At 36.9% G+C, this 15,180-nt stretch overlaps 1 protein-coding gene and 1 pseudogene across 6 annotated transcripts in view; one reads left to right on the forward strand and one right to left on the reverse strand.

The window, feature by feature from the left end:
* Window positions 1-15,180, reverse strand: part of RALGAPA1 (Ral GTPase activating protein catalytic subunit alpha 1) — a 226,179-nt gene that overhangs the window by 190,473 nt on the left and 20,526 nt on the right. The window lies entirely within an intron of this gene.
* On the forward strand, window positions 7,604-8,607 carry LOC132360831 (lysine-rich nucleolar protein 1-like; annotated as a pseudogene).

Genomic DNA, 15,180 nt, shown 5'->3' on the forward strand with positions numbered 1-15,180 from the left:
ACCTAACAGATGAAGAGGAAATAGGCAGTCTACCTGAAGAAGAATTCAGACTAATGATAGTCAACATGATCCAAAATCTTGGAAATAGAATGGAGAAAATACAAGAAACGTTTAACAGGGAACTAGAAGAACTAAAGAGCAAACAAACAATGGTGAACAACACAATAAATGAAAATAAAGATTCTCTAGAAGGAATCAATAGCAGAAAAACTGAGGCAGAAGAATTGGTAAGTGACCTGGAAGATAAAATAGTCGAAATAACTACTACAGAGCAGAATAAAGAAAAAAGAATGAAAAGAATTGAGAACAGTCTCAGAGACCTCTGGGACAACATTAAACGCACCAACATTCGAATTATAGGGGTCCCAGAAGAAGAAGAGAAAAAGAAAGGGACTGAGAAAATATTTGAAGAGATTATAGTTGAAAACTTCCCTAATATGGGAAAGGAAATAGTTAATCAAGTCCAGGCAGCACAGAGTCCCACACAGGATAAATCCAAGGAGAAACATGCCAAGACACATATTAATCAAACTATCAAAAATTAAATACAAAGAAAAAATATTAAAAGAAGCAAGAGAAAAACAGCAAATAACATACAAGGGAATCCCCATAAGGTTAACAGCTGATCTTTCAGCAGAAACTCTGCAAGCCAGAAGGGAGTGGCAGGACATATTTAAACTGATGAAGGGGAAAAGCCTACAACCAAGATTACTCTACCCAGCAAGGATCTCATGCAGATTTGATGGAGAAATTAAAACCTTTACAGACGAACAAAAGCTAAGGGAATTCAGCACCACAAAACCACCTTTACAACAAATGCTAAAGGAACTTCTCTAGGCAGGAAACACCAGAGAAGGAAAAGACCTACAATAAAAAACCCAAAACAATTAAGAAAATAGCAATAGGAACATATATATCAATAATTACCTTAAATGTAAATGGATTAAATGCTCCAACCAAAAGACACAGACTGGCTGAATGGATATAAAAACAAGACCTGTATATATGCTGTCTACAAGAGACCCACTTCAGACCTAGGGACACATACAGACTGAAAGTGAGGGGATGGAAAAAAGATACTCCATGAAAATGGAAATCAAAAGAAAGGTGGAGTAGCAATTCTCGTATCAGACAAAATAGACCTTAAAACAAAGACTATTACAAGAGACAAAGAAGGACACAACATAATGATCAAGGGATCAATCCAAGAAGATAAAACAATTGTAAATATTTATGAACCCAACAAAGGAGCACCTCAATACATAAGGCAAATACTAACAGCCATAAAAGGGGAAATCGACAGTAACACAATCATAGTAGGGGACTTTAACACCCCACTTTCACCAATGCACAGATCATCCAAAATGAAAATAAATAAGGAAACACAAGCTTTAAGTGATACATTAAACAAGATGGACTTAATGACTTAATTGATATTTATAGGACATTCCATCCAAAAACAACAGAAAACACTTTCCTCTCAAGTGCTCATGGAACATTCTCCAGGATAGATCATATCTTGGGTCACAAATCAAGCCTTGGTAAATTTAAGAAAATTGAAATCGTATCAAGTATTTTTTCCGACCACAACGCTATGAGACTAGGTATCAATTACAGGAAAAAATCTGTAAAAAATACAAACACATGGAGACTAAACAATACACTACTTAATAACCAAGAGATCACTGAAGAAATCAAAGAGGAAATCAAAAAATACCTAGACAAATGACAATGAAAGCATGACGACCCAAAACCTATGGGATGCAGCAAGAGCAGTTCTAAGAGGGAAGTTTATAGCAGTACAATCCTACCTCAAGAAACAAGAAACATCTCAAATAAACAACCTAACATTACACCTAAAGCAATTAGAGAAAGAAGACCAAAAAAACCCCAACGTTAGCAGAATGAAAGAAATCATAAAGATCAGATCAGAAATAAATGAAAAAGGAATGAAGGAAACAATAACAAAGATCAATAACACTAAAAGCTGGTTCTTTGAGAAGATAAACAAAATTGATAAACCATTAGCTATACTCATCAAGAAATAAAGGGAGAAGACTCAAATCAATAGGATTAGAAATGAAAAAGGAGAAATAACAACTGACACTGCAGAAATACAAAGGATAATAAGAGATTACTACAAGCAACTATATGCCAATAAAATGGACAACCTGGAAGAAAGCAAACTCTTAGAAATGCACAACCTTCCGAGACTGAACCAGGAAGAAACAGAAAATATGAACAGACCAATCACAAGCACTGAAATTGAAACTGTGATTTAAAATCTTCCAACAAACAAAAGCCCAGGACCAGATGGCTTCACAAGAGAATTCCATCAAACATTTAGAGAAGAGCTAACACCTATCCTTCTCAAACTCTTCCAAAATATAGTAGACGGAGGAAATCTCCCAAACTCATTCTACGACACCACTATCACCCTGATACCAAAACCAGACAAAGATGTCACAAAAAAAGAAAACTACAGACCAGTATCACTGATGAACATAGATGCAAAAATCCTCAACAAAATACTAGCAAACAGAATCCAACAGCACATTAAAAGGATCATACACCATGATCAAGTGGGGTTTATCCCAGGAATGCAAGGATTCTTCAAGATACGCAAATCAATCAATGTGATATACCATATTAACAAGCTGAAGGATAAAAACCATATGATCATCTCAATAGATGCAGAGAAAGCTTTTGACAAAATTCAATACCCATTTATGATAAAAACCCTGCAGAAAGTAGACATAGAGGTAACTTACCTCAACATAATAAAGGCCATATATGACAAACCCACAGCCAACCTCATCCTCAATGGTGAAAAACTGAAACCATTTCCACTAAGATCAGGAACAAGACAAGGTTGCCCACTCTCACCACTATTATTCAACATAGTTTTGGAAGTTTTAGCCACAGCAATCAGAGAAGAAAAAGAAATAAAAGGAATCCAAATCGGAAAAGAAGAAGTAAAGCTGTCACTGCTTGCAGATGACATGATACTATACATAGAGAATCCTAAAGATGTTACCAGAAAACTACTAGAGCTAATCAATGAATTTGGTAAAGTAACAGGATACAAAATTAATGCACAGAAATCTCTTGCATTCCTATACACTAATGATCAAAAATCTGAAAGAGAAATTAAGGAAACACTCCCATTTACCACTGCAACAGAAAGAATAAAATACCTAGGAATAAACCTAGCTAAGGAGACAAAAGACCTGTATGCAGAAAACTATAAGACATTGATGAAAAAAATTAAAGATGATACAAACAGATGGAGAGATATACTGTGTTCTTGGATTGGAGGAATCAACATTTTGAAAATGACTATACTACCCAAAGCAGTCTACAGATTCAATGCAATCCCTATCAAACTACCAATGGCATTTTTCAAGAACCAGAACAAAAAATTTCACAATTTGCATGGAAACACAGAACACCCCGAATAGCCAAAGCAATCCTGAGAAAGAAAAATGGAGCTGGAGGAATCAGGCTCCCAGACTTCAGACTATACTACAAAGCTACAGTAAGCCAGACAGTATGGTATTGCCACAAAAACAGAAATATAGATCAATGGAAAAGGATAGAAAGTCCAGAGATAAACCCATGCACATATGGTCACCTTATCTTTGATAAAGCAGGTGAGAATATACAATGGAGAAAAGACAGCCTCTTCAATAAGTGGTGCTGGGAAAACTGGACAGCTACATGTAAAAGAATGAAATTAGAACACTCCCTAACACCATACACAAAAATAAACTCAAAATGAATTAAAGACCTAAATGTAAGGCCAGACACTATCAAAGTCTTAGAGGAAAACATAGGAAGAACACTCTTTGACATAAATCACAGCAAGATCCTTTTTGACCCACTCCTAGAGAAATGGAAATGAAAACAAAAAATAAACAAATGGGACCTAATGAAACTTAAAAGCTTTTGCACAGCAAAGGAAAACATAAACAAGACGAAGAAACAACCCTCAGAATGGGAGAAAATATTTGCAAATGAAGCAAGTGACAAAGGATTAATCTCTAAAATATACAAGCAGCTCATGCAGCTCAGTATCAAAAAAACAAATGACCCACTCCAAAAATGGGCAGAAGACCTAAACAGACATTTCTCCAAAGAAGATATACCGATTGCCAACAAACACATAAAAGGATGCTCAACATCACTGATCAGTAGAGAAATGCAAATCAAAACTACAGTGAGGTGTCACCTCACACCACTCAGAACAGCCATCGTCCAAAAGTCTACAAACAATAAATTCTGGAAAAGGTGTGGCGAAAAGGGAACCCTCCTGCACTGTTGGTGGGAATGTAAATTGATACAACCGCTATGGAGAATAGTATGGAGGTTCCTTAAAAAACTAAAAATAGAACTACCATACGACCCAGCAATCCCACTAGTGGGCATATACCTTCAGAAAACCATAATTCAAAAAGACTCATGTACCACAATATTCACTGCAGCACTATTTACAATAGTCAGAACATGGAAGCAACCTAAGTGTCCATGACAGATGAATGGATAAAGATGTGGCACATGTATACAATGGAATATTAGCCATAAAAATAAACGAAATTGAGTTATTTGTAGTGAGGTGGATGGACCTAGAGTCTGTCATACAGAGTGGAGTAAGTCAGAAAGAGAAAAATAAATACCGTATGCTAACACATATATATGGAATCTAAAAAGAAAAAAAAATGGTTCTAAGAACTTCGGGGCAGGACAAGAATAAAGACACAGACATAGAGAATGGACTTGGGGACACGGGGAGGGGGAAGGGTAAGCTGTGAGGAAGTGAGAGGTTGGCATGGACATATATACACTAACAAATGTAAAACAGATAGCTAGTGGGAAGCATCCACATAGTACACGGAGATCAGCTCGGTGCTTTGTGACCACCTAAAGGGGTGGGATAGGGACGGTGGAAGGGAGATGCAAGAGGCAGGGGATACAGGGATATATGTATACGTACAGCTGATTCCCTTTGTTATACAGCAGAAACTAACACACCATTGTAAAGCAATTATACTCCAATAAAGATGTTAAAAAAAAAAAAGAAAAAGGTAGAGGAAACATGAAATTAATTTGAATGTATTATATTTAATCAATATATCAAAAATATTATTTCAATATATAATAAAAATACAAATTATTAGTGACATAAAAAACCTATAAACATAAAGTAAAATAAAAATTATTCTCTTGCCTTCAAAGATTCGACATAGGCACGGAGGAAATGAGATAGAGTGAAAAAGGGAATCTATAAAGATACAATGTCTGATTTAAGAGCAACGTCAATTCTGTTTTATCAAACATACTATAAGCATAGAGACATAAAGATAAGGCAAAGGCAAACAGTTATAATCACTTATGTTTACTTAATAGTTTACATTTGCATAGATAGCACTTTTACAGTTACACAAACATGATCTGACTCATTCTCCACGAATATATTTTTGAAATAGGTTTATTATCTCCACCTTCTGAGGAAATTAAGCCTGAGAGAAGTTAGGTAACAAGTCCAGGTCACACAAAGCTATTAAACAGTTCCAAATCAGCTTTTCTGAGCCCTCAATCAACACCACCATATTAGCTACACTTCAGGTGGTACGCCAAAGCATAATATAACCTTGTGACCAATTTTAATCAAATTCATTCTGAAAGAACAGTATTTTTAAAGAATTACTTGAAAGCTACACAGTCCTGTAGAGGCTGAGATAGATATTCTGAAGTTTTAGGACAGATAGTGAAAATTTTTAGTTTGATACTTCATGACCTCTTACCTGAATTTTATTAGTAGCCTCCTACCTAATCTCACACCATTTGAAGCCCACTTTTTATCCATCCTCCACATACTGCTACCAGAATAATTTACCAAACCTGAGTCCAACTACCGGTATCACTCATCAGCTTAAAATACTTAAGGGGTTTCCCACTGTAAACAGGATAAGCCTGGGTTCCTTCATATGATATACAAGTCCTATTTTCCTTCCCTAACATCCTAATATCTTGTCCACTACCCACTACACAGTAAGGAACTAAATAAATTATGATACATCCATACAAATGAATAGGCAGCCACTAAAAATATTCAAAAAAGAACATTTTAATAAAACTGAAAAACATTAAGTATTTATAGTTTAAAAAGCAAGTTATAAGTAGGTAATATCAGTGAGTTAGTGGAATAAGGAACTCTGAAAATCTCTTCCTCCGTTAAAAACAACTAAACAAAAGCAAAAACAGTAAAAATCAACCTTTTCGGAGACCTGGAAATTAATCAAAGGCTCGCAACAATCAAGCACATTTTTTCAAGAAAAATGGATGAATCTCAGTAAGAACAGTTAGCTCTGTGGCATTTCAAACTTACTGTGTTCCCATTCCCCATCCTCATCTCCATAGCAGCATTAAAAACCAACAGCCCAGGATCACAGTGAGAAACAGCAGCCTATGGGTCACTGGAGGAGTCAGAACAGAACTGGAGTTCTTTCAAAGCTTCACTCTAAGAGAAATGTCAATATTTGACTTATCTAGCTGCTCCTTCGAAAATCCAGCTTGCAAAGCTTGTCATTATTTGAGGTAACTCAGAACTCACACACTGCAACAGCTTTTCCCCTGGAGACATTTGTGGGAAACAATCAGTGGCAATTACTTAACACCACAGCTGCCTGAGGCAGCAACCACTGATGAGGCAAACAACTAACCAAAAAAAAACTTAAAAGGAAAAATATAGGGAATGTGCTATCCACAGGGAACTTTAAAGAGCTATGACATATTAAGGGGATTATAGAAAGCCATGTGCTGAGCTGCAAGCATACTAAGGAAAGTCTGGAAAAAGATTTAAACTTTCACCTCTGTCTGATCTTGAGGTTACACAAGAAAGATGTGAAGGCTAAAAAAGTATTGTAAACTGTTTCTTGAATACTGACAGTATGTCCCAATACACACAGAGAGCCCCTTGGCAAAGACTAGGAAACTTACTGACTCCAGGCTTGTAAGGAAGTATCCGTGCAGTCATTAGCTGACCACTAAGTTGAACGAGTAAAGAATGCAGTGGTCACATAGGAGAAAGAAAATACACTGCACAGTTAGTTCAGGAAAGTCATTAAAGAATCACACAGCAACAATAACAACAGAAACAACAACAAACCCTGGGGGAGAGGGAGAAAGTGGTTTCCAGAGTTGCTGTATTATTTAAAATGTCAGTTTATCAACAAAATTACAAGACACACAAAGAAACAAGAAAGTATGCCCCTGCTGCGGAGCAACTAAGCCCGTGCACCACAACTGCTGAGCCTGCGCTCTACAGCCTGTGAGCCACAACTACTGAGCCCACGTGCCACAACTACTGAAGCCACATACCTAGAGCCTGGGCTCCACAACAAAGAGAAGCCACTGCAACGAGAAGCCCATGCACCGCAACGAAGAGGAGCCCCCACTCATCACAACTAGAGAAAGCCCGCGTGCAGCAATGAAGACCCAACGCAGCCAAAAATAAATAAGTAAATATAAATGATTTTTTTTTTTAAAAAAGGAAAGTATGCCCCAGCTCTCATGTGGAGGCAGGGAAGTTTGGCCTTTGGGAATGATCACTAAGACTCACAAAGGAGACCTGGGCCTTGGGCTCCCAGAGAAAAAGAAGAAGAAGAAAAAGAAAGTAGTCAAAGAACCAGAGACTCAATACTAGGTTTTAAATAGTGACAATTATTTCACAGAGGTTTGTCCCACAAGAGCCACACCACCCTCGAAGAATGTGGTCCAAGAGCAGGCACCCAAAATGCCTCTAGTGAAGAAAAAGAACGGTCATAGCCCTGTCTGTGAGGAGCCCCTAGAACCTGAGGCCACGTTACATGCTGGACGGACTGAGCTGTCACCCAGCCCCAGGAAGCAGGCACTTGGTCCATGCAAGTCACTCAATGGGGAGAAGAGGAAGTCCATGTCCCCTGGCTTGAGGGTGAAGACCTCCCCAGACCCCAAGCAGGTTGAGGAGGTATCAGAGTTGGCAAGAAGCTCAAAAAACACAAGAAGGAGAAAAACGCCCAGGAAGCTACAGCCTTCTCAGCCAGGGACCCTTGGTTCTGAGAGGTCAGGGATGCTTTGTGCACTTTCTCAGTTGGGAAAGATGGCATCTGGGAGCAGGCAGCCTCGGGACAGAAACAGAAGTAGGGGAGCCCCAGGGAACACAACGCAAAGATGAAGCAATGTGAAGATGAAGGAGAAAAAGAAAATCCACCAGGAGGGACATACCCCTCCTGGGGCACCCTGAGCTCTCCAGGTCCGGGGTGAGCAGCCCTAGGAAAGAAGCCAGTCAAAGTTGAAGCTCCAGAATACATCCCAATAGGAGGTGGCCCCAAGGCTCCTGTGAAGAAGAAAATGAAGCCCAAGAAAAAGGCAGAGCAGGCAGACACTGAGCAGCCAGCTCTAAAGAGGAAGAAGAGGCAGGAGAGCAGAGGAGGAGGAGAACCTTGGGACGAGGAGCCCAACACGGACTTGGAGGTGGTGTTGGAAAAGAAAGGCAACATGGACAAGGCACACATAGGCCAGGTGCAGCCTGGTCCTCATCCCTCCCGTGCATCTTCCCTCCCCTAGATGCACACTCGCCTCCTGCCAAGCCACAAGATCCTGGTCCCAGAGGCATTAGGGACTCCAAAGGCCACCAGGCCAGCCTCTGCCACACCTCCAGCAGCAGGGAGCCCATGGTCTCCAACACTTCATGCCACGACTTTGGCTGAGGGGCTTTCTGGTCCTTCAGAATCCCAGGCTGAGGCTGTCCTCCTAGTAACTGCTACAGGGGGAGAAGAGGACACGTGCTCTGCCCGGCCCACGCGTGGCCACCTCCTCGCCTCCATTCAGGAGCATTTTTTTTTTTTGCCTTTCACAGCTTTATTTAAATATAATTGATATACAATAATCTGCACATATTTAAGGTGAACAATTTGATGAGTTTTGACATATGTATGCATCCAGGAAACCAGATAAACAATTAAGGTAATGAACATAGCCATGATTTGCAAAGTTACCTTGTGCCCCTTTGTAATCCATCCCTTCCTTCCCCATCCCCAGATAACCACTACTACTCTGTCACTATGAATTAGCTTGCATTTTCTAGAATTTGTATATAATTGGGACTATAGAGTATTTACTCTTTTTTAAACTGGCTTTTCACTTAGCATAATCATTTTGAGATTTATCTATATTGTTGCATGTATCAATAATTTGTTCCTTGTTATCAGCTGTCCAATATTTCTAGCATTGTTTTGATGTTAAAATCATTTTCATTTCTCAATTGAATTGCCTAGGCACCTTTGTAAAAAATCAACTGACTGTGACCAAAACAAAACAAAAGTATGCCTGATGTACAGGAGAAAGATCAGTCAATAGAAACTGTCCCTGAGGAAGAACAAACATTAGATCTACTAGGCAAACACTATCATCTGTTTTAAATATGTTCCACAAAATAAAGGAAACCATGTCTAAAGAACTAAAGGAAAGTGTGAGAATGGTATCTCACCAAGGAGAGGATATCAATAATGAGGCAGAAATTATGTTTTTTTTTTTTTTTTTCTTAATTATTTACTTATTTATTTATGGCTGTGTTGGGTCTTCGTTTCTGTGCGAGGGCTTTCTCTAGTTACGGCAAGCGGGGGCCACTCTTCATCGCAGTGCGCGGGCCTCTCACTATCGCGGCCTCTCTTGTTGCGGAGCACAGGCTCCAGACGCGCAGGCTCAGTAATTGTGGCTCACGGGCCTAGTTGCTCCGCGGCATGTGGGATCTTCCCAGACCAGGGCTCGAACCCGTGTTCCCTGCATTGGCAGGCAGATTCTCAACCACTGCGCCACCAGGGAAGCCCAGAAATTATGTTTTAAATAAAAGAGTTTAAAAGTACAATACAAAATAAAAAGTTCACTAAAAGCTCAAGAGCACATCTGAACTGGCAAAATAAAAAATCAGCAAACTCAAAAGATATTAGGTTAGTTGAGATTATCCAGTCTCATGAACAGAATTTAAAAATAATGAAGAAAAATGAACAGAGCCTCAGAGACTTCTAAGTCACCATCAAATGCAGCAATACACATATAACAGGAGACCCAGGAGAGAAAAGAGAGAAAGAGACAGAAAAATTTCAAGAAATAATGGCTGAAAAATTTCCAAATTTCATGAAAAACATTTATGTGGACATTTAAGAAACTCAATAAGTTAGAAGTAGAATAAACTCAGAGACCCGTATCTAAGCACATCATAACAAAACTGCCAAAAGATAACAACAAAAAGAATCTTGAGAGCACCAAGAGACAAGCAACACATCAGTTAACAAGAAAGCCTCAATAAGAAAAATATCTGATTTGTCATCAGAAAACAGGAAGGCCAGAAATCACTGAGATGACATAGTCAAAGAGCTTAAAGAAAACACCTGGCAACCAGGAATTCTATACCCAGCAAAACTGTCCTCAAAAATTAAGGCAAAATTAAGGCATCCCCAGGTACATCAAAACTGAGAGAATTTGTTGCTAGCAGGTCTGTCCTATAAAAATTACTAAAGTGAGTCCATCAAGATGAAATGAAAGGATTCTAGATAGTAACTCAAATCCACTGTAAAAAATACTTTGACCTGTAAATGAAAAAACAACATACCAAATATATGGCATCCCACTAAAACAGTGCTTAGAGGTAAATTTATAGCTTTAATAAACACCTCGATGCAGATCTCAAAATCAATAACCTAATGTTCCACTTTAAAAAACTAGAAAACAAAAAGCAAAAGCATGTGGAAGAAAGGAAATAATAAAGATTAGAATGGAGATAAGTAAAATAGAGAAAAAAAACAATACCAAGAAATCAATGAAAGCAAAATTAGTTCTTTGAAAAGATAACAACATTGACAAATCTTTGGCTAGACTATCCAATATAAAGAGAGATATGATTCAAATTACTAATCTGGAAAAGAGAACATTACTACCAACCTTACAGTAATAGAAAATATCTTAAGGGAATACTATGAGCATTTGTTGTTAGCAAGTTAGGTAACCTACATGGAATGGACAAATTCAAAGAAAAGACATAAAATGAACTACCAAAACTGACTCAAGAAGAAATAGAAAATCTGAATAGATCTATAAAAAGTAAAAAGACAGACTGAGTAATAAAGAAAACTGACCTCAAAGAAAAGTCCAGGCCCAAATGGCTTCATAGGTGAATTCTATCAACTCTTCCAAAGAATAGAGAAGAGAACACTTTCAAACTGTATCAATGAGGCCAATAGTACCCTCATTCCAAAATCAGACAAAAACATTACAAGAAAAGAAAACTACAGACCCATATTCCCTATGAATAAAGACACAAAAATCCTCAACAGAATACTAGAAAACTGAATATGGCAATATATTAAAAGAGTTATACATCATGACCAAGTGGGATTTATGCCAGAACGCAAGCTCAGTTCAACATACAGAAATCAATCAATGCAATACACCATATTAATAAAAAGATCAAAACCTACGTGATAGTCTCAACAGACACAGAAAAAGTACTTGACGACAGCCAACATCCCTTAATGATAAAGAAACTCAAAAAGTTAGGAATAAAAAGTAATGTCCTCAATCTGATAAAGGGCATCTATGAAAAACCCACACCTAACTTCATACTGACTGGTAAAAGACCAAAAGTTCTACCCTTAAAAACATGAACAAGACAACGATGTCTGCTTTTGCCACTTTTATTCAACACTGTACAGGAAGTTCTAGCCAAAGAAATTAGACACGAAAATAAATAAAAATCATATATACTATAAAGTGAGAAGCATTACATCTCTATTCACAAATGGCGTGATTTTGTATATAAAAAATTCTAAGGAATACACACACACACAAATCTATAAAAGCTAATAAACAAGTTCAGCTAGGTTGAAGAATTCAAGATGAATATACAAAATCAATTGCATTTTTACCCACTACCAATGAATAATTCAAAAGTGAAATTAAGGAAACAACTTCATTTACAAAGCACAAAAAGAATAAAATACTTGGGAATAAATCTAACAAAAGAAATGTAAGATTTGTACACTGAAAACTATAAAACATCAGTGAAAGAGATTAAAGAAGATCTAAACTAACTGAAAGACATTCTATGTTCATGGATAGGAAGACACAATATTGTTAAGATAGCAATGTTCTCCTAAATATATCTAAAGATTAAATGCAACCTCTATCAAAATCCCAAGTGGCTCTTTTGCAGAAAATGAAAAGCTGATCCTAAAATTCATAGGAAAACACAGGGGACCCAGAATAATCAAAACAATCTTGAAAAAGAAGAACAGCAAAAGGTACCAGCTTCCAGTTATAAAATAAATAAGTCATGGGGAATGTACAGCATGTGTGACTACAGTTAATACTGTATTGCATATCTGAGAAGTGCTAAGAATAGATCTTAAAAGTTGTCACCACAAGAAAAGAAAAATGTTGTAATTATGTATCTGGTGACAAACATCAACTATACAAATATCAAATCATGTTGTACACCTGAAACTAAGATGATGTTATGTACCAATAATACCATAATATTTCAACTGAAAAAAAGAGAAGAAAAAGAAGAACAAAGCTGGAGAATTGACACTTTCCAGTTTCTAAGCTTACTACAAATTACAGTGATCAAGATAGGGTGGTGCTGCTATAAGGATAAACATACAGATGAGTGGAATAAAGTTGAGAGTCCAGAAATAAACTCTTACACTGATGGTCAAATGATTTTAAACAAGGGTATTAAGACAACTCAACAGGGGAAAAACAGTTTTTTCAACAAATGGTGCTGTGACGACTGAATATCCATATGCAAAAGAATGAAGCAGGATTACTACCTCATACCATATACAAAAATTAACTCAAAATGGACCAAAGCCCTAAATGTAAAAGCTAAAACTATAAAACTCTTAGAAGAAAACATGATCTTGGACTAGTCAACTGTTTCTTAGATATGACACCAAATTCACAAGAAACAATAAAAAATAAACTGGACTTCATCAAAACTCAAAATTGTTTTACCTCAAAGGGCACTGTAAAAAAAATGAAAAGACAATCTACAGAATAAGAGAAAATATTTGCAAATTGTATATCTGACAAAAGAAACAATAACCCAATTAAAAATAGGCAAAGGATTTGAACAGACATTTCTCCAAAGGAGGTATACAAATGGTTAATAAGCACACAAAAAGATACTCAACCTCATTAGCCGTCAGGGAAATGCAAATCAAAATCAAAATGTGATACCACTACCCATCCACTACGATACCAGATACTATACCCAGAAAGACAGATAGTCACAAGTGTTGGGAAATTACAATACCTTCACACATTGCTGGTGGAATGTAAATTATGCAGCTACTTTGGAAATGGTTTGGCAATTCCTCAAAAAGGTAAATATGGAATTAACATATTACCCAGCAATTCAACTCCTAGAACAGTATATACCCAAGAATTGAAAACATATGACCACACAAATGTTCATATCATTATTCATAACACTGAAAAAGTGGAAACAACCCAAATGGCCATCAACTGATGAAGAGATAAATAAAATATAGTATATCTATAGTTATTATTCAGCCATAAAAAGGAATGAAATACTGTTACATGCTAAAACATGGATGAACCTTGAAAACATTGTTAAGTGAAAGAAGCCAGACACAAAAACCACATATTTTGTGATTCCATTTATATGAAACATCTAGAGTGGTCAAATACATAGAGATAGAAGTAAATTAATGGTTGCCAGGGTTAGAGAGTAAGGGGAAATGGGGAGTGACTACTAATGGGTGTAGGTTTCTGTTTTACTGATCTATCTCTTTTAGCTAGCCTAATATTCAACTCCTTGACATCCCAATTTGTGAGATCTGCCAGACCCTATCTGACTAACTAAATCTGAAAGCTAGAACTTCTTGGCTAGTCTGAAAAGAATTAATCTGAAAAGAAATAGAATTAATGGAAATCAGACTGAAAAAATATTTTTTTCCTAAATCTAGAAATTGCAAACTGTTATATCACCAATTACAGATGTTTACTTCAAGCAAATGTATTACCTTCACTTTTACAGGGCCAAAGATTAGCCAGTTCCTAGTATACAACTATTATATAAAATACTGTCTTCTTTGTTTGTTTTTTTAATTGAGTAGTCAGACAATAGGAGAGCAATCAAAATACAGTACTACTAATGTTCTGGATTCAGTTCTATACCTCCAAAATAGAAAATAGTTTCTCAATTCATATCCCTAAACTCAAAGGCATCCTTCTGAATACTGAAAATAGTTAAACATATGCATATTTTAAAATGAGTAAGGGGAAGTAAATACTATTACACTAGGAAAAGAAAATATACTTTAAAACAACAGAGATTAAAAGCAGAATGAGTTAGAATGGGAAAAGTTAATTTTAAACACTGTATAGACCATGCTTCTCAAATTATCTATAAAGGGACAGTTTTTTTTAATTTTTTTAATTCCAATTCAACATAAACCAAAGCTTTACAATAAATTACTAGAAAATAGTGAAAAGCACCTAGAATGGTCTATACTCTATTCTACGAGACAAGTCCCTTATCACACTATTGGATGTCACAGCATTATCAAATTGAGATGAGCTTCTCAACACCTCAATTTCTGCACTTAACATGTTACAGACCTGTAATAAACAGCCGGTAAACTAGCACCAGTCTGCAGGCTACATTTTGAGTAACAGTAGTACTGACTGGGAAGGAATGATGCAGAAGTTTTGATGTATAGGCTGAGTAGCCTTGACACTGGTACAGGAGGTGAGAAATCTGTTCCTGCAATGAATTCACCAATAAAACGTGATTTCAAAAAGTAGAATGATATAGTCAGAGAAGTGGCATAATCTCTACTTCCTAAATTCTCGTTAAAACCTGGTTACCAAATCTCATAAATCATCTCCCCATATTATCTCCCACATACTCAATCCTTTCTATTCACCTTGCCATTAAATCATAATTTCTAGGGTGAGGCCTGATATCTTTAGTTTTTAAAATCTTGGATGCCCACTGCCTTCAACATTCTTGCACTCATAGCTGTGCTCTTATCATTACCTTCCCCCAAACTGCTCTTCTTTTACTTCTATCTACTGAAATTCTAATCATCTTTCAAGGTACACCTCAAACGA

The sequence above is a fragment of the Balaenoptera ricei genome, chromosome 2 (genome assembly GCF_028023285.1).
Source record: "Balaenoptera ricei isolate mBalRic1 chromosome 2, mBalRic1.hap2, whole genome shotgun sequence".
NCBI lineage: Eukaryota > Metazoa > Chordata > Mammalia > Artiodactyla > Balaenopteridae > Balaenoptera > Balaenoptera ricei.